A 20,816-nucleotide genomic window follows, 5' to 3' on the forward strand; every position below is an offset into this window, starting at 1 on the left:
CATGCAATTCGAGCCCCCATGCAGTTGAGCTCCTACGTGGTTTCTCCGCAGACCCTCTTCCTATCCACTCTGTCAGTCTGATAGGGTTATGCCCGGGAGTGACATCTGGTAGAGTGCATGCGTAGCAAGCACAGGGCTTTGGGTTCAATCCACAAACCACACACAATTTGAAATGATAGCTGAGCAAGATGGTACACACCTATAATCCCAGCAACTCCAGAGGCTGGGGTAGGAGGATCATAAGTTTTAAGAAGTCAGCCTCAACCATTTACCAAACTTTAGCAGGACCCTGTCTCAAAGTTCAAAAATGAAAAGAGCTGGGGACGCAGCCCAGGAGGCACTTTACCACGGAGCTCCCTCCCCAGGACCCAAACAAACAAAATCATAAAAAAAGGTAGCACTTTATTACTGATAAACCACTTTAGAAAGTGTAATGTAAGGAAAGAAGCAAATGAAGGAAATAAAGGAAAAGGAGAACAACAGCTCAACAGTAACTCAGGGTTATTCAGGACAGACCTGTGGAGGGGCGTCCAGTGCACACGGAGACCGTGGGGAGTGGGGGAGGGGGAGGAGGCCATGGCCTTGGGGCTGTCAGGGAAGAGTCCTTGTGCTGGCTGTTAAGGTGGCTGGCGCAAATATCCGCGAGAGACACATCTCTGAGTTCAAGCAAAGGTTTATTGTCAGAGAATGCTGGCCAGACTGCCCTTCTGCGGGGTGCAGCGCCTGCTGGGAGAAACTTCTCACCTATACAGTCAAGTACAATGGAGTGGTTAAAAAGAACCTGTCTGGTCCTGTGAGATTTTGCTATGGTTTCTGGAGTTAGGGACGCTTTTGGGGTCCTAACAGGAAGGGCATGCCTGGGTGGCCGGGCGCTGATTTTCAAAATGGAGTTGCCTTGGCTTAAGGACCTAAGAGTGTCACCTTCATAAGGAACTAGGTGTTTTTATGACCTCAGTCCCAGATAACAATTTCCTTTCTACAATTTGGATGGAGAGTTTGGGGTTTCTTTGCAGAGTGAGGCCGTATGCCTAGGGTTGAGTCAGGCTGACTCAGTGACGGTGAGGTGACTCTTTCCCAAGATGAAGGACATGTTTCAAAATGGTGTTGCCTACGTCCAGTTCTACCTAACAGCTTAATCCCACTTTTCATCACGAAGCATATGCCTACAGAAACTAAAAGCAAATAATTATGTAATACCAGACTGCAGTGCGCTAGACACATAAAAGATAGAAGTTCCTTCTGTTTGGATCCTGACTTTGTGATCCAGGAAGATAGATGAGAGGCTGAAATAAGACCGCCGCTGCATTGAGCTTGTACCGCGAGCCGGATGCCAAGTGTGTCCGAGTGTCGGGTTGGCTCTCATCTCATGTCTGAAAACAACCTTGAGGGCAGTATTGTCCTCATCCTCGTTTTACACTCCGGGCTGGATTCCTAAGGCTTGGAGAGGTCCTGTGCATCTCTTGAAGTTGCAGACCTACCTGTTGCCAAAGATCATTCTTAAAATTTCATTCATTCATTTATTCCTTCATTCATCCAGCCAATATTTATCAGACCTCTGTGTGCCCAGCACCACGCTGTAAGCTGGAGATACAGGAATGAAGAGAGGGGCTGGGGATGGAGCCCAGTGGTAGACTGTGCCTAGCTGCAAGAGGTTCCAGCAGAGAGAGAGAGAGAGAGAGAGAGAGAGAGAGAGAGAGAGAGAGAGAGAGAGAAGGATTCTTCCTCCCCAGACAAATGGAGACACCTATAGCCATAATTCCCAGCTTCACATCAACACCAGTGGACCCTGTCAAGAGTTAGTCCCATGAATCCTTTCTCTTGACTTATCTCCCAATTAGCTCTTTTTGCTTCTGTTTCTTTTCCACAAATTGACTATCACACTTTGCTTCCTTGTTTACTTTGGAAGTAGTTTAAAGAAGACTCTAAAGTAATTTAAAGGACACCTGTGACCTCGCCTGCAGGTCCAGTTGCTCATTGCTAGGTACCATCTAACACTGGGACTCCCTAACTCCTCAGTGACTTGCAAGGGCACCTTCACTGGTCTTCGTATTTGTTGTATCTGTTGTTGTCAAGGAGGAAGCAAAGGATGTTTTAACAAAGGATGAGCCCAGGGCCTCAAGTCATAAGATGTGTGTCAATCCTGGATGCCTCTGGGAGGGGGGAAACCTGTTGGGACTCCAGCAGGCCCAGGAGAGCTGGGTGCCTGGCTTGGTGCTGGAGCCAGGCATTCTTAGGAAGGCACAAGCCATGTCTTGTCTTGATTATGGTGAAGAAAGCAGACCTTATTGTCAGAACAGCCTCAGAGGGTGACGCCCTTTGCTCTGATTTTCTCCATTCCTTTTGCAGCTGAATACCCGAGCTGCTCAATGATGTGGAACCTTCTGAAGTCTTCCCACCACTCCATCCTCTGCAGGTGTTTTGGTCCGAACCTCATTGAAACATGGCAGCTAAAATCCTACCCAGAAAGTTCTCCGTAAAGCAATGGGAAGTTTTGGGAGCCATCTCTAACACATCAAAAGTGCTTCTCAAAGAGAAACGATTATCTGAACATTTTATCTGCAGGAAACCTTTGGTGGTCACTCCAGCTGGCCTCCGTATCCATGGATTCTGCATCTGTAGATTCAAACAACCATGAATTGAAACGATCAAAAACATTTTGCACCTGTACTGATCATGTACAGACTTGCTTTGTCCCAATTCCCTGAACAATGTAATATAACGACTATTTACATAACGTTTGCATTGTGTGAGGTATTATGAATAATCTAGAGGTGATTTAAAGTATGATGGAAGGATGCACATGTATGCAAATCCGACACCATTTCACCGAAGCAACATAAGCATCCTTGGATTTGGGTATCCCTAGGGGTGTTCCTGGAATCAATCCCCCACAGATACCCAGGGACTCCTACATTTAATGTGAGGAGTGAGTTTTCTGACGACATTTCCCCCAGGACGAATAACAAGCAGGAGAGCATCTGTCCAGGAATTGCATATGGCGCTGCTGAAATGCTCTGACCTATAAAGGGGGGACTGAGGCTCCTGTGGGCAGCCCAGAGCCAAAGGAGAGCAGCAGCTGGAGAGGGCAGTGTGTGGACAGGATGCCTGCTATGGGACTGCTTTCATCCAAGATGGACCAGAAAGTCAGAGCCTGGCCAGGGTGAGAGGAGAGCGGGGACCGCAGGTGCACCAAAACCAGAGAGCTGAGGACAAGTCAGGAGACCCTATCTGAGCTCCAGAAAGAGAAGGGAAAGGAGGTCAGGTGAAGTCAGGAGGCTTTTTCTTACCTGGAGGCCTGGGAGCACTGGGCGGGGCTGCGAGGGGCCAAGTGGACAGCCTGGCCACTTGCCCTCCCCCTCCCTGTACGCTGACGTCGACTGACCGGGCTCATTCACTCTTGCAGTTGGCAGATAGGATCAAGCCTCCAGGACTCATCAGGCATTCGTCCAGGTTCTGGAGAGACAGCAGTGCATAAAACAGGTTCCCTGTCCTCATGGGAAAGAGGAGGTCGGTCCATAGAGAGGCAAGTGTGGACAAATGTCAGAGGAATCACGCAGAAAAACAAGCCAGGTGAGAGAGGTGGAGACCACGTGGCCCGGGGCGATTTGCAGATTCACCTAGGCTTTCACTAGTGCATGGTGTCTCTGAGAATGGTCATCAGAGACCCAGAGGAGGGACAATCTGACACATCAGAGACCTTCAGCACAGCGGGCCTGGAAGGGTACAGAATCTTACATTACTGTTAAGCTTTGCCACACGATTGGCCCTGCTCAGGAAGCATTTGTAATGGCTTCAATAGCACCTTCTTTAATGAGATGCTTATATTCTTTTTTTTTTGGGGGGGGGACCAGGGATTGAACCCAGGGGTGCTTAACCACTGAGCCACATCCCCCAGAACTTTTTATACTTATTTTGAGACAAGGTCTTACTAAGTTGCTTAGGACCCTACTAAGTGGCTGAGGCTGGCTTTGAACTCACAATCCTCCCGCCTCAGCCTCCTGAGCCACTGGGATCACAGGTGTGCGCCACCACGTGATCTTTGATTTCTCAAAGCCCTCCCCCAATCCTTGAAACTGTTGCTTTTGTCTCCTGATGTGTATTTCCCTGGGGTCCTGAGAGCACCTGGCCTTGTGGCCCTGAATTCCTGTCCCCTTTGCTTCGTGGCCAGGCTCAGCCGGACACTCGTTCAGTGACATCTCGAAAATAACTCTCCGGCTCCACATTTCAGCTTTTGAAAACGACATGCCATTCTGTTATCCCACAGTCATGTTCTGATGGCCTCAGTTAAAAAAAAAGAGTTGGTGATGCTTTGAAGAAAATGTTATATAATTGCACTTAGCTTTGTATTAGGTGGAATGGAGAACTAAAAGCATAATTATGCCTGTTTTTGGAAAAACTGATACACGGGAAATTCTCACCACACAGTGATATTTGGAGGAGATTTTTTTTTTTTGCATTAAAAATCTTCACTAGTGCCAGGTGCAGTGGTGTGTGCCTGCAGTTCCAGATGCTCTGGCGGCTAGGTGGGAGGATCACTTGAGCCCAGGGGTTCAAACTCAGCGTGGGCAACATTAGAAAGATGTCATCTCAAAATAAAATAAAATCCGTAGGGAGATATTCATTGGATAAACAGAAGCACATCTCCTTTTCTCCCTTCCCCTCCCTCTACTCACCACACCAGGACTTGCTAAGCCTTCTGATAAGCCTCTAATCTCTCACCTTCAATTGGGCCCTTTGTACCCACCTGTTAGTCAGCTTTCTGTTACTGTGACAAATACCTGAGATAAGCAGCTTATAAAGAAAAAAAGGATGACTTAGGCTCACAGTTTTGGAGGTTTCCGGCTATGATTGGTTGGCTCAGTTGCTTTTGGGCCTGAGCAAAGCAGCTCATTCTGGCAGCAGCATATAGCAAGAGAGCTTACCTCATGGCCAGGACATTCAAAAAAAAATAGGAAGAAGAGGAGCCTGGGGTCCCAACATCCCTCCAACAGCATGCTCCTAATGACCAGATCTTCTACCAGTTTCCTTTCTTAGAAGTTCCACTGCTTTCCAGTAGTGCCCGGCACTAGGAAGCAGCCTTTGACAAATGGGCCGTAGGGGATCCTTATCCAAACTACAGTAGCACCTACGGATTTGGCTCAGCCAGAGCTGCCCTAGAAGACCTTGACTTGATGGCCTCCAACTACTGCCCCATCTCTTTGCTCCTCTTTCCAACAACTCCTCAGAAAGTCGTCCACACCCATTGTCTCCTGCCCGACCCCATCTCTCGACTCCATTTTAATCAGACTGTCATCTCCCAAGCTGCTTCTGTCAAGCTCACAGTCAAACCCAATGGGCTCTGCTCAGCTCCATCCTGACCTTCCTGTGGCCTCTGGACCACCACCCCCCATGCCTCTGCTCCCTCCTCTCTTGTCACCCTGTGGCTCCCCCTCATCTCTCCAGTTGCCAATCACTGGAATATCCTCATCCTGTGCTGCAGCGAGGTGGTATCACTGTCACTGGGTTTTGAAGAAATCATGAAAACTGCCAAACTCACTTTTTAGTAGTGACCTCTCTTCGGTCAAACTTGAAGGCTCCACTTGCACCTCTAACAAGGAATGAGCTTTCGACCTGCCTTGAGAACCAGCTCTCTGCACAGTGCGAATCACGACGCCTGAAGAGGTCCACATCCCAATCCCCAGGACCCATGAACTTGTGGCCTTACGTGGCAAAAGGGACTTTACAGATGTGATTTATTTGAGCATCTTGGGAATGAGCAGATCCTCCTGGACGGTCTTTATGAAATCGGGAGGATCGGAGTCAAATTAGGTGTGATGACAGAAGGAGAGGTTGGAAAGATGGGCTTTGAAGATGGAGAAAAGAGCAAGAGCCAAGGTTTGGTCGGCATCTAGAAACTAGAAAAGATAAAGAAAAGGATTCTCCCCCGAAATCTCCAGAAGGAATAGACCCCGGCCAACACCCTGACTTTCGATTTCTGACCTCCAGAAGCACGAAGAATGAATTCATGTTTTTTAAGCCATTAGGTTTCTGGTGATTTGTTACAGCAGCAACAGAGAACAAATACACACTGTCTTCCCCATGTCCGTGATGATGGCTCCATCCTTCAGCTCCAGAGGGACACTGGAGTTGGCCCTGTTTTCCCTCTTCCTCACACCCCACATCTAAGGAATTGGCAAATTCCTATTTGCTCTACCTTCAAAGAGCACCGGAATCCCAGGGCTGTTCCTGAGCGCCCCAGGGACGCTCTGACCTAGGCCATCGTCAGCTCTTCTTCCCAGATTACCTCCTAGAGAGCCTTCCTCCTTCTCCCCTTGTCCGTCACAGCTGCCCAGTGACCAGGTGAAAACGCCAGTGGGAGTTTAGCCTTCCTGTGTTTGATGCCCCCCGCCAGGTGGACAGAGCCCATGTCCTTACTGTGGACGATGAGGGCTTCTGAGTCCCCTTCTGAGCTCCCCTTCTGTCCCCCCACCCCCCACTCTGCCCCAATCACGCCAGCAGGAACTGCCCAGATGACCTTTAGGGACGGAGGGGTGCTTCTGGCTGGCGGCCCTCAGGGGCCAAGGATGGGCTTGGTGGGGAGAGCTGCTTCCCTTGCCACCCCATCCTACCCCCTCCGTGACAGCCCCGTCCAGTGGGTAATGCCCGTCTCCCCAGCAAGCGACAGCTCTGCAGGGCCACCCTGTGGTCAGAGTCCCCCGTGTGGCTGCCGGGCACTCACCAGAACTCTCACAGCTTCTCCCTCTGTCGAGGTTCCCTCTCCTCCTTTCTCTTCCACAACAGGATCCCGAGATCCCCTGACGGTAGGCCAACTGCCATCTTGGAAGTGCTTTCTGGGATCCCACCTGGGACCTGGCTGTTCCTTCTCATGCAGAGCTCTTCTCCCACGAGTTCCCAAAGCCTGCACCTTCCCTTCTTTCAAGTCTCTGCTCAAACATCCCACAATCCGTGGCCTGTCCCAATGACCTTTCATAAAAGAGCAAACACCACCATCGTCACCAGACCACGCTCTGCATTAGGCACCTGAAGTTTTTCTACAGTAATATCCTCCTTGGGCACCGATTCCCTTTTTTCTTTTCCCTCTCACTGCGCTCCAGCTTCATAAGGAGAGAGACCTGTGTTTTGTTCCCCACTCTTTGCCTAACAACTAAAAGAGCTGTCTGTTTCGCAGCAAAACAGGCTGCTTCTGGAACCTGAGTCTAGTCTCTGGACCGCTGCTACGTCCCTGTGATGAAGCTCCTGCCGTTAGGACAGTCATTTTTAACCCATGGCTTCTTCCCTGATTCCTCTGGTTCTGAGTCACCACATTCATGGCTTTCATGGTGTCCTCCTGACGGTCACCTCAGGGGTCTCCTCCTTGGTCTTTCTGGATTTTGCAATCCGGCCCCCTAGAGCCCAGTTCCTGCCTCCCTGCTGTCGGGCTAGCAGGAACCCCACCTCCCAACCTTCAAAGGCACTTGTCTTGTGGGTTCCTAAAACACTCCCCAATCCAAGGCTCCTCCCTCAGGGATGTCCCACCCAAGACTGGCCAGCCCCCTAGAAAGCCAGATTCAAACTAGGAGCCACACCTTGATCTTTCCCATCAGAGAGGGCATGTGAGCCAGAACAGCCCGGCGGTGAATCCCAGCTCTGCCACTTAGCAGCTGGGCAGCCTGGCCGGCCACTCCCTTCCCTGTGCCGTGGCTTCTTCCCAGCGGAGCCAAGTGGATGTCAGCCGGACAGAGCTGTGAGCAACAAGACATGAAGACGCAAGAAAAGCGTGTGACAGCTAGCGGACCGTCAGTAAAAGTCTCCCGCACTGAAAGTTCTCTGGACCCCTGCGCCTTGTGTTCAGTGGGGAAGCGCGTGTTCTCAGGAGGAAACTTGAGACCAGGTGGTTCCATCTGCAAAAAAAAAAATCAAACCAAACCAAAACAACAACAGCAAAACTATTTGCTTTGGGAAACCGTTCTGCGTGGCGTGAAGGCCCGTGGTCGTTCCATATGCATCTGAGCAACTTGATAATCTGTTCACTAAAATTATATAGTCAGCCAAATATACTAAGTTCAGGCAGGATCTCGTATCAAACATGGTCTCGCCCCCCCCCCAGAAGGTAGCTTTTCATGAACAGGTAACAAAAGCGAAATGAATCGGTGGACTTCCCTCTGGCATCCTCACCTTTACAGGATTTAGTGGAAACAGTGACATTCAACTTTGCCAAAGACACAAAAGCTTTTCTAGTTCTCATTCCTTTGCTATTCAAAAGGAAGGGAGCAAGGGCTTTGGAGGTAGGGTGTGGTAAATTTAGCCGAGTACTGAAAGCAAGTTCAACACAAATATCCAATATGCTGGCAGACTGCACGATTCTCAAGTTATTTTTGTGATGGGGCGATGTGTTTTCTTTTCTCTTCCGTTTTCTTCCCTCTTGAACTGCCTAATGATTTCCAATGAATAGAACGCTGTCCAGTTCAATCCAGTTAGCCCGCACTGAATGCGGAAGCAAAGTCAATGAGAGGTGCTGTGTTGACACTCTTTATTTCAACAGATTTCCAGCAGAGTGAAAAACAGAAAAGGAACCGCTGCTGGGGATGTTCACTTGGCAATTTGCACCTTTGCTTTGCAAGTGGGTCATGGGCTCAGCAAAGAGAACACAAAGTCACAAAATAAGGTCACCATGGTTTCTGAAGTCGGAGCTGTCATCTCTTGGAGAAGCAAAACATGTGTGGACACGTTGTGAAAACGTTTCATATTCTTCTACGTGACTGGGTAGGAAGCTTCCCTGTCCAACCCGGTGAGCCGTGTGCTGTTGGATCGGCAGCCACCCCAGGTGGAAATGAGGGGTGCGGGCTTAGCTCTCTGCAACCAGCACAAGGCTCCCGGCACCACCAGCTGCATCTTGTCTGCAAGGCGGCCTGAAAGAATGCGTTGGCAGTCCTCATTGATCACTCTTTAACCCACCCTGCGTTAGAAACAGAATAGTATCTCTTCTCGGCGTACTTTGTCCCTTCTCGGGGATGGGGGTGAACATCGTGCCCCTGAGAATATGGAGCACACATCCAAGGAGCCAGGTGGATCCCTCTTCAAAGGCAGCCCGTGATTGTTTGGAGAGTCCCAATTTCCTCCTGGGAAGTTGAGTGTGGGTTCAAGGGGGATATTTGTGTCTAGGAATATTTCCCAGGGGGGAAGCCTTGGCATTTAAGCTTCTCTTTTCATTTTGTGAGAATGAAATACTTTTGTAAAAAAAAAAAAAAAAAAAAAAAAAAAAAGTATTACATGCTTATGGTCAAAAAAAAAAAAAATGAACAGGACACAGTGAAGAGTCGTCTCCCTCGTGTCACTGTCCCCTCTCCCCAGTGCCCTTCTCCAGAGGCAACTACTGATACCCATTTTCTTGTGATTCCTTCCAGTGTCTGTGCATATAGGAGAAGAGCTTTGATTTTTGAGATGCATTTTCATATGTTCAGTGCAAGTGGCTCATCAGACGCCTCTTCCAAATAATTCTCCATGGCAACACGACTCTGGAACACACACAGACTTAGACTTGTACACACACAGGCGTCCTCCCAGGCATAAAACGGAGGGAAATGATGCAAGAGTGGATAGGAGGCATGTTTCAGGGAGCCACAGTGGTTAGTGGCTTCTCAGATGGTTCCAGACAGCTTTCTCTACAGAAATAGCTCAGCGAGAGCACCCCGGCCCACTCACGCCGCAGCACAGATCTCAGGAGCTCGTCTGGGTGCAACCTCCCCTCCAAGTTCAAGTCTAAACACATCAGAGCTTGGCAGGCCTGCCTCAGCACACAGATCCTGGGCTCCCCAGGCTCGGCTGGTTCCGTCCCCAGCTGAGCTTTCTCACGGTTCACACCTGCTCCTCCCCCACAGGAGCGGAAAGCCCCTCCAGCCTTTGTGTCACAAGGGGGGATCAAGACCCAACTCACCCTGACACTCTGCAGAAAAATCAAAGGAAGCCCACCAGTGCATACGAAGCCGTGTGTGTGTGTGTGTGTGTGTGTGTGTGTGTGTGTGTGTGTGTGTGTGTGTGTGAGAGAGAGAGAGAGAGAGAGAGAGAGAGAGAGAGAGAGAGAGAGATCATTCCACTGGGAGGCCATTCTGAAATGAAGTGATGCATCGTACTCTTGAAATTTGGAAGGTATATTTGTCCTTAGAACAGAGGTGGCGGAATGAGCGTGATCCCCAACAAGTTGGTGAGTTGTTGTAGAGATTTTCCACCGCTGAAGTGTGAACAAGGGCACTTGAGTACTTTTACGGAAGTATTGCTATGCCATAGGAAGCACTGTCAAAAGTATTAGTAAAATCAGCCCGTCTCTCTCCAAAAGGCGACTTCTAATAAAGAGCCACATGGAAACCAATAGAAAAGGTTTGTCTTTCAACCCACAGCAGGCGTACTTTAAAGTATAGGTCTTGGCCGGGAGTAGTGGCACATGCCTGTAATCACACTAGCAGCTTGGGAGGCTGAGGCAGGAGGGAGGATCACAAGTTCAAAGCCAGTCTCAGCAACTCAGCCAGGTCCCAGGTAATTCAGCCCTACCCTGTCTCAAAATAAAAATTAGAAAGGGCAGGGAATGTGGAGCTGTGGATATGGCTTGGCTCTGTTGGAAGAGTGCTCGCCTTGCATATAAGGCCCTGAGTTGGATCCCCAGAACCACACACACACACACACACACACACAGAGGTGAGGGATGTGGCTCAGTGGTTAAGCAACCCTGAGTTTAATCCCTAGTACCAAAAAAAAAAAAAAAAAAATTACAGGTCTTGCTCCTGATGGAAGAAATAGTTACTTGTATGTATGTCTAGTTTTGGAAACATTAGAAAGATCCCTTTCCAAGAAAATACCTCCTTGCCTGCTGAAGAGTGCCTGAAAATCCTTCACTGGCTGAGAAAGTCTTAAACTCCACCATAACAGATTAAAGGGTAATAAGCAAGTTCCCCTGAAAAGGATAGCGATGGTCATAACGCTCATTTCCTGAGCACTTACTCATGGTGAGGGCTCTACTTTCCCTCCTACACAGAGCTTACAGGAATGATCTCCTTTAATCCCTGTGGCAGCTCCTCCCCAGGACCCCAGCCTCTGAATAGTCCTGCCTTCTGTTCAATCTTCCCCTAGAAACTGAGCTGCCCCGTGACTCACCTATCACCAAAAGAATGGGGCAGAGGTAAGGCCCTGGGGCTTTTGTAAAGCTGGATCAGGAGACGCCTTACTACTTCTGCCTCCGTCTCTCAGGATGTTCCTTCTGGAGAGAGCCAGCTGCCCTATAAACAACCCCAACTCTCCTGAGGCTGCCATATTGCCAGGAAGCCCATGTAGCCACTGGGAGTAGCTGAGTCGGGGAAGACACCCTGGGTCCACCCTTAGCTATTCTGTCCATCCCATACCGCCTACCAGGCAGGCAAATACAGATGCCATTTTGGACGTCCTGTTCGACATGATCTTTGGGTGTTTCCTGTCCAGCTGACATTTGACTCTAACTGCCTGGGAAACTCCAAGTGAAAATTTCCCATCTGGGCCCAACCAATCCACAGAATCATCCTAAACAGTATCAAACTTGTTATTTAAAGACTTCCAGTTTTAGGGTGTCTTGTTACAGAGCAAGAGCTTACTGAAACAATCCCCATGTTTACTCTGAAAGGTTTCCAATCTTATCGTCAACTCTCTGACATCCATTCCACCCCTTTCTCGCTGTGCATTCTGGGGAATTGATCCCCGTCTGCCAGTCACCCTAATTAGTCCATGCTAGCCGCTCACAAAGCATTGTCCAGTAGCACCCGTGTCACAGCAGGGCGTTTTAGACAGGCCAATTCTCTAGGCTGAATCAGAGGCCCCAGGACTGAGGCCCAGTCACCTGTGATGACTAACTCCTTCAGGTGATTCAGAATCTCGCTCCAGCCTGGGAGCCACTGGCCTGTAGACCAATCAGAGTAATCCTGCCCCTCCTTGTTAGCGATGGGGCTTAGGACCCCAAGCCCAAGCCAGTCAGCATGTAACCTTCTCCGTGCTCACGGTTAGTTGGTGGTTAAGAGTGGCCTTCTGTCTGGGGAAGCCATTCTGACTGTGAAGAGAGCCAGCCTGCAGCTGTCACCCTGGCTGAGGCCGAAGAGCAGAGCTGTCGTAAGAACCTGAGGCCCTGACCCAGGTCCGTCAGCCTGCCCCAGCTGTGGATTGTTAACCCTGTGGGTCAAAAAGTGTCCCTTTCTGCTTAAACCCACGCGAGTCAGCTCTTCAATCACTTGCACCTGAAAGGGTAGCCATCTCCATCGTCCCCATCTCTGTTTCCTATGAGAAGAGAGGTCATGGCAGGAGCTCGGGCCCCTGGGAAGGAGCGGGGCGAGGATTTGAACCAGTCTCTTTGTGCTCCCTTCCTGGGAGGAGAAGGATCTGTCTTTTTAGTGGACCAGGTACTGAGACCACACGAAGGGAGTGGCATCTGACCAAAAAGGGACCCCGTGGAACAAAGAGCAAGTCCAGAGAGGGAAGCAGGAGCCTACAGGACACGGTGCTGCTGACTTCTCTTCAGGGCTGGCTCTGTACGCTGACATTCCTTCACGTCCTTAGGCCGAATGACGTCCTTTCTCCTCTCTTCTCCCCTGAACAGACCGACATAACGTGTTGTTCTGCAAGACCCACAGGGAGAGGGGAGAGCCAGTGTTCCTTCGAGGCGTGGGCCGATGGGTCCATGTGCTTCTATAAATGGCATCCACCCACATCGTATTACTCCAAAGACGGGTTATAAGCACACAAGGAACAATCTGGAAGATTCCAATTGTCAACGCAGCCAAGAGGTAGCAGCAGCAGATCCTACCCAACACAGACCATGGCATAGATGCAGTGTTTTTGTAATGGTGGGAAGCTCTAGCCCAGCGCCCCCCGCCCCGCAGAGGATGCTGGCATTTGAGGGGGAGAATCTACGAATGAGGGCAGATGATCTTTGTTAAATATTCTGGTGGAGAACGTGCCTTGAATTCGGAACCATTGGTATGGGAATCAGTGAGCATTTACTGAAGACTCTGCTGGGGGTGGAGCATTATTTTGGCCCTGGGCAGGGGCCCTAGATGAAGGACCGTCATTGCAAGATGTTTAGAAACAGCTATTAAACAACAGGTCAAGTTCAAAATAGCACGCTAAAAACAGTAAGATGCACTAACACAAAATTGTTTCTAGGTCCTGAGATATTTTAGAGAAATTGAATCTGCATGGAATAGATATAGACTTTCTTCACTGTTGTTTCTAAAGCAATTCGGTATGACAACTATTTACCTAGCATTTACATTACATTAGTGTTAGAAGTAATCTAGAGATCATTGAAGTAACAGGAAGGGGCTGGGGATGAGTAGACAGAAAGACGTGCATAGGTTACATGCAAATGCTGTTCCATTTCATATAAGAAGCTTTGAGCATCTCAAAGCATTTTCATGGGGGGGGGTCCTGGAACCTCCCATACAGATACCAAGGGACAACTGGATTGTTATTACATCTAAAATACTGATGAGGAAACTGAATCGCTGAGAAGGTAGTTGTCTGTGGTCACACAGGATTCATCCCAAGGCGAAATGGCTCTGGAGGCTGATAATGGAGGTAAGATGATACCTGAGGTCAGATCTTATTGGAGACTGTGTTGTGTTCTGGGCTCTTGTGTCTTCAAATGAGAGGATTTCAAGCAAGACAGGAGACTTGGTAAAAATATAGCAAAGTTTACTAGAAGAGAAAAAGGGGGGAGCACCCTCAAGGGGAGAGAGTGGGTCCTTTTAGAGAGGAGAGCAGCAACTTCTTTGTGTCCCAGTTTTTACTGAAGAAGCAGGGAGAGTGTTAGAAGGTCCTGGATGGTCAGATACTTTAGCTAACAACGTGAGGACGACTCTTTTGTCTTGGCTGATGGGTCCTAATTGGAACTGGTTTTGTAGAATTCATAATAGAAGGCTCCAGTCTTAATCCTCCTGCTTCCCTAGGTCTGCACATGCATCTCTGGTCTGAATTGTTTGTCTTAGCAATTAGGCCCTGAGCAAACACATTCTTGCCTTTTGGTTCTTACCCCCTAAATTTATCTATCTTCCTCCTGTTATAGGAGGAAGAGTTTCTGGGGCTGAGATCAGGCGAGGGTCTTCAAATAGCTAAATCACTATTTGAGGCAGGACTATTGATTAACTCATTTGCTCTAAGACTCCTGACCTGCTGCTGCTCATGTCTCACTGCCAGCTGAGGCTACACTTCCCACCCCGACACAAGATGTTAACAGGGAGGTACACAGAGAAGAATGGGGTGGATCTAGAAACTTCTTGGAGGAAGTAGTCTTGATTGAGGACAATGTGAGGGGTCGACAGTTCACTTGTTGGCCAACCTGTGCTATTTTTAATGATTGGGATGAGCTTTGCATGTGCTGGATCACTCCACCAGTATGGGGAAGGGGGGGGGTGGGGAAGGATGGCCAGATCTCTTTCTTCTACAGATGAGACAACTAAGGCTGAAACGAGTCTGTGATGGCCTGGTCAGTGCCTCCCGACTCTGAGAGATCCCCGGGTGCAGCGGGTGAGGCCTGGTAAGGGGAAGTGCAACACGGCTGGCATCTCTTGGGTGGTGTCCGAAAGTCTCAAGAGACTGTCCGGGTTGGGGAGTGGCTCATGTCAGGCTCGCCTGGCCAGGTCTGAGTCAGTGCAGCTGGGGGAATGGGAGGGCTCGCCCAGGGCTGTTCGGATGCACCCTGGACTCCTCCCGGAGCCCTCCTGCGGTGCACCCTCGTGCTCTGTGGCGCCACCTTCTGGCCCAGGCTGTCTCGCTCCAGAGATGGGGACGGCTGCCACAGAAGCTGTGAGTCCCCCACCCACAGAGCAGGGCAGCGACCTGCAAACCCTGCCCCGCCCTGGTGTCCTGCAGATGCTGGCAGCCAACCCAGACGCAGGATCTCCGTTTCTCTCCTTGTGCTCATCAGGAGTCGGCTCTGTCCCTTATCAACGTTTTGAATATAATGATTTTAAAATCATATGATGATGATATTGATATGATGATGGTGGTGGCTTCATTTACTTTCCCTTGAACCCTGATAAATGGTAATTCAGATTTTTTTTTTTTTTTTGGAACTGGGAATTGAACCCAGGGAGTGCTCAACCATTGAGCCACACTCCCATCCTTTTAAATATTGTATTTGGAGACAGGGTCTCGCTGAATTGCTTAGGGCCTCACTAAGTTGCTGAGGCTGGCATTGAACTTGTGAGCCTCCTGCTTCAGCTTCCAGAACTGCTGGGATCACAGACATCCACCACCCTTGACCAGGTCTCTTGTGTTATTATTTTTTCTTTTTCTCTCCCAGTAAGCACCTGGCCTTGACTTTGTTACATACATGTGCCACAGTCCTGTTCTCTGCAGGAATACCTGGGTGAGGGCTCAGGTATGTAATTCGCAGCATCCCATAAAGAGCGTGTTGCTTGGTGGAGAATAGTGGGTTCTAGACCCCACCCTGCCCTCTGAATAAACAGAGCATCTCTTAACAACTGTGAGCACCATCTACTGTCTGTAGGTTTTCTTTTGCTTTTCCTATAATCACGCACATTTCAGATCAAGTCTACCTGATCTAAGCTACTCCTGAGGGAATTGGAAAAAATGGAAGCAGGAAGATGGGGGAAAGCAACACGTGCAGGAGCACGGGCTTGGCAAGGCCACAACAACTGAGGCAAAAGAGACTTCCATGTGGCAGCTCCCCTCCTGTTCCTTTTGATTAAAAGGGAGCTGCAGGTGGCACAGGCTACACTTTGGTTAAAACCATATGACCTGCTAGGTGTGGTGGCTCAGGCCCGTGATCCCAGCAGTTCTGGAGGCTGAGGCAGGAGGATCACAAGTTCAATGCCAGCCTCAGCAACTTAACGAGGCCCTAAGCAACTCTGCAAGACCCTGTCTCTAAATAAAATATGAACAAGGGCTGGGGATGTGGCTCAGTATATGCACCTCTGGGTTCAATCCCTGGTACCAAACAACAAAACAAAGCTATCTAGAGGAGTTTTGAGAACTACCCAAAGGTGTATGTGGATTGTCTAAATAATAACCCCCTCCCCCAGCCATCCGAGTTAGTCCAGAATTATAGTTGGATCATAGAAACTAGTCATAACACCAAAAAAAAAAAAATGTAATTGTAGATTTGGTTGGAAAACCAGTAAAAATATATTGTGAAACAGAATAAAATAAAATTACCCACAATACTGCTGGAAATAAGTGTATCAGGCCACTGAGGGGTGGCAGCTGAACACTGATTGCTTGGCCTGTGCTTTGTTTTCGTGAACATGTAACCAGCACTGTTGAATGCCAACCTGATGACCATGAGCACCCCGCTTCTGGCTTGCTCTCCTCCTACCAGAGCAGCTAAAACTACTAACCATTCCCCTTGTAATCTGTGTGACTCAGTCCCAGTCTATGCGATATAAAGGGGCAATCATTCTTGATTTAAAGGAAAGAGACATGAGAAGAGTCTCTCTGCACTCACCTCTCTCTCTCTCTCTTTTTGAAGAGTCCCTCTGCATTCACCTCTTTCTCCCTCTTTCTCTCTTTTTTGCTTTGGATGCCGGTCATGTGAGGATAGGATGCCTGGAGCTGTGGCAGCCTTCTTGTGATCAGATCACCCTCAGTCTGAAGCAGAAGGCTAACACTTAGGGAAGGCAAGAAAGGTGGAAAGATGAAAGGAGCTCTTTTGCTTGAAGGCAGCCTTGAGCTGTCAATCCAATCCTGAGGACTTCCTATTTCTACACTGAAGTAATAAAAAAGACATTAGGTGGAAGCTACTGCTTGTTTGATGTTACCTGCTGCTGAATGCCTCCGTGCAACTGACACATATGTAAAAAAAACGATAGTAACAAAAACAACCATGCATGTTTCCATGGGCTCACCGAACATCTTGCTCCTCTGGGCTTCATCTTTTCTTCAGTCGTAGCCACTGAGGTTTGCACAGACACCAATTCTTTTTTGTTTTTGTTTTTGGTACCACGGGTTGAACCCAGGGCACCCAATCACGGAGCCACATCCCTAGCCCTTTTTTATATTTTATTTTGAGATAGGGTCTCACTAAATTGTTTGGAGCCTTGCTAAGTTGCTGAGATGGGCCTTGAATTTGGGATCCTCCTACCTGAGCCTCCTGAGCCACTGGGATTACAGGTGTGTGCCCCTGTGCCCGGCACAGATACCAATTCTTGAGGTTGAAGAGACACTGCCTATTACAATAGCCCCTGGAATGCTGGTCATGCAAACTATAATACTATGCAAACATGAAAGAAATAGTAAAAAATACTTCTGTTTAGGAAAATATATTAACTTTTATGCTGTCTGTGGAGAAAAAGAAACCACTAAGCAGCTGTGTCTGTCCTCCTCAGAGAATGAGTGTCCAGGACACTGAGGTGGCCTAGGGGCAGGGGTTTGAAGAATCATTGCTGAAAAACAGCAGCAGCAGAAATGATATACTAAGCTGCACCTACCCTCCGAGTACAGCTCCGAGGCTTTAATACTGAGCCGACTGAGGCTTCAGAATCATGAACTGAATAGGGTTTACTGAAATATTAGTGCGTGTGCAAAAAAGGAAAGAGAAAAAGGGATTAAACTGAAAGGAAAAGTTAAGGCCTTCTTTATACTTACGTTATTTCAAATACTCATTCCTTAAACTGTGGGTCTCAAAATAGTTACCTGCATATGTGCGATAATACCACAAGAATCTCAGTGATCTGTAGGCTGAAGACGCCAATGCTCAGACCCTTGTGCTGGACAGTGGCCCCCTCGCAGTGCCCATGGGCCCAGCACCCTTAGGCTTCATGGCAGGAGCCTCCTGTGGAAACTGCAGATTACAACGGAGACGTGCCTGGCACACCAAAGAACGTGAAGCTCTGCCTTGGAATGCCTGAGGCTCAGATTCCAGAGAGAAATCTGTGTCTAGAAAATGCTTTCCTTTAAAACCATTTTCTTATTTTTGGAAAAACCAAAGGCCCAAAGCGAAAAGGATTGAGTTTGTTCACGCATCACAGATGTGAAATGGGGCCCAGAGAGGACGGGGTGGACGGTGACTCACATCTAACACATCATTTGCGAGCTTGAAGGCAGAGTTTGCAGATCACTCAGGGCCTTTCCCTATCTCAGAGGCTAATCACCTTTTAGAAACTGCTGCTAACCCTCAAGTCTAGTTGCTCTGACTCTAAGATTTCTAGTTGGAGAAAATGAAAGGTACCCAGCATTAATTTTCTGACACTACTTTTCTATTTCATTTGCCCAATTTTCCAAAGCATTCCTGTGCATTCCTCTGGAGCAGACATTGATTACCCTGAGACTCTGCTCGCAGAGCTCATTCCTGGGAAACCTGCCCAGTAGGCTCCCAGGGAGGTGAGCATGCAGCAAGGAACCACAGCACCCCTCAGGAGGCTGATGCTTGCTGCAGCCCAGACCATCCCTTTCCAGGCGTTCTCAGAGTGGAGCTAATCAAGGTGAGGCTGTGTCAGGTGCAGCTGCGGACATGGGCCCGAGGTACTTATAGAGAGGAGAGTTCTGATGGCATCTTAGTGTGCCTTGCCCAGACTCTGGTTGTGCAAGCTGAAAACAGAAATGATTTTCTGTTCAAGCTAGCCTGAGGTGGAATCCCATTACCTGGACCCCCGCCCCCCAGTCCTCTCTAAAAACCTGTGCATTATGCTCATCATTTCCCTGAAGAAGTACTAAAAATACTGTACACAAGTACGCTGAATAATTCTTTTGAATAAAAATTTATTTTGCAAATCAAATATTTACTTTTAAATATTTTAATGTAAACTCAAATTTTCAGTTATTAGATTAACTTACAATTCACTCGTTTTATCATATAAATAATACAGTGAATACAGTTGTTCTAGACAGAAGTTACTTTAGTTTTTCATTTGAACCATTGGAAAAATGTGTTAGAGGGCTGAGATGTAGCTCAGTGGTTGAGTGCTTGCCTAGTATGCACGAGGCTCTGGCTTCAATTCCTAGCCACCCTTTGTCTCCCAAAATATTAGTCACAAATAATTAAATATTTTTAGATAATAAAAACCTAATACACACTCCATTAGATAATAAACAATGTAACTGAATATTTGCTTAAGTAATAAAAGGGTTAACAAATGATTTTGGTTGTAATCAAAGGAAACTTAGGTGCAAATCTGCAGAAAGATATTTTCCAAATAAAATTCCAATAAAGGACTAAACAGTCTTGAATATTTTAAATAAGGAGTACATTATTTCCAGTCAACATGTTTTTTAATGCCAAAAAAGCCACAACAAAGTTGGTAAATGTCTGTGGAAATCCGAGGTCTAGAGTAGGGTGCAGATGTGTTCAGGATGCAGAGGTCTCAGAACACAGCAGAGCAGGATGCTAATGACAGGCAAAGGGTGGAGAGGGAGCCAGACAAGGAGGGCAGATGGCAGTGCTGAGCACAGCTATGCGGGGACAGCAGGGCCAAAGCCCCTGGGGACGGCGGGAGAGACAGGTCTGCTGGGGCTTGAGGCATGAGTCAAGCCTTTCTTCTTGAACTTGCAACTCTCCAATGGAGGGGCTTGGCATATCTGAGGGGGAAAATGCCCGCGTTGTTTCAGTCTTGCTAGATAATGCCCAATTTCCTAAGGTGATCTGACTTCTCAGGAGCTGGAGGACAGAAAGCTGTGACTGTCTAGACATAGCTGGCTCCCACCGTGCAGATGCTGGAGCCAGCTCAACGCTTTTCAAATATAAAACACCGACTAAAAAATGGGAACCAGTCCCAAGCCCCGCTGAACTCCAGACCTGCATGCCATCCACGTCTTCTAAAGGACAGTTCATTGTCCCCAAGCCCAACAGGGCTGTTGTGTGCTGCGAGAACTCTCAGAAAAACCCAAGGTCTAAGTTAAGTGATGGGACGATGAGGCCCACTAGGCCGGGAGGCACGATGTGGGAGTGCCTTTAGCAGACACAAGACTGTCACCTGTCACCCCACTGTTACTTAATGGTCAGGGTGAAAGGACGGCATGCTCGCTTTTGACCTACCAAGGTCAGTGTTTACTTGAAACACAATGGCACTGGTGCCTTTGCTCCTGGGGGCTTCATTTCGGAGCTGTGACCCGTGAGTCCCTCTCCAGCTCTATCCTAGGTTGTGCTGACATTAGTCACAGTGTGGTCTTCAAGGGGGTCACCTAGGGGGCCTTCAAGGTGTCAGGCAACGGCTGAATGCACTGTTCTTCCCAGGGACTCTTCTTAGAAAGGGGAAAGAATATACTGATGAAACATTTTGTTAAGTCATGAAGACAATTTTTGATCTACTTGAAAAGGAGTAAATTAGGATATTTCACTTTGAAACTGCTTCCACTAATAGAAAAGTACTTGATTATCCTATGGTCTGAAGCTCAGAATGTTTGGTTTACAAATGTTTTCTAAAATAGTAGACTTCCTAGTGCTCAGAAATTACATCTGAAGGACCAAGGTAACTTAATTTTACTAATGTGGTTGGAATAGTGACATTGGGTAATTTATTCTGCCAAACTGATCAAGAAATCCTCCTGTGGTTTCTGCACCGTATAGTGTGCAGCATGTGTGAGTGTAAAGACAGAAGAGGTCCCGTCAGTGTCACTGCTTCCAAAATGCTTTCTTTTGGGGTTGAACTCAGGGGCACTCGGCCACCGAGCCACACCCCCAGCCCTATTTTGTATTTTATTTAGAGACAGCGTCTCACTGAGTTGCTAAGCACCTCGCCTTTGAGGAGGCTGGCTTTGAACTCGGGATCCTCCTGCGAGCTGCTGAGATTACAGGTGTGAGGTACCACACCAGGCTCCAAAATGCTTATTCTTGCCCCCAAGTCTGTTGTTTCAATAAGCACAAAAGGTAC

The 20,816-nt window shown here is 48.3% G+C and overlaps 1 long non-coding RNA gene across 1 annotated transcript; it reads right to left on the minus strand.

Annotated features, from left to right (window-relative positions):
• Positions 1–385: 385 nt before the first annotated feature.
• On the minus strand, positions 386–3,827 carry LOC120888952 (uncharacterized). The gene is made up of 2 exons (XR_005732590.2): positions 3,288–3,827; positions 386–2,613 (listed from the first exon to the last, which is right to left on the minus strand). It is a non-coding gene; the product is annotated as an uncharacterized LOC120888952 (long non-coding RNA).
• Between the last annotated feature and the right edge of the window lie 16,989 nt (positions 3,828–20,816).

This window comes from Ictidomys tridecemlineatus, chromosome 8, assembly GCF_052094955.1.
Source record: "Ictidomys tridecemlineatus isolate mIctTri1 chromosome 8, mIctTri1.hap1, whole genome shotgun sequence".
NCBI lineage: Eukaryota > Metazoa > Chordata > Mammalia > Rodentia > Sciuridae > Ictidomys > Ictidomys tridecemlineatus.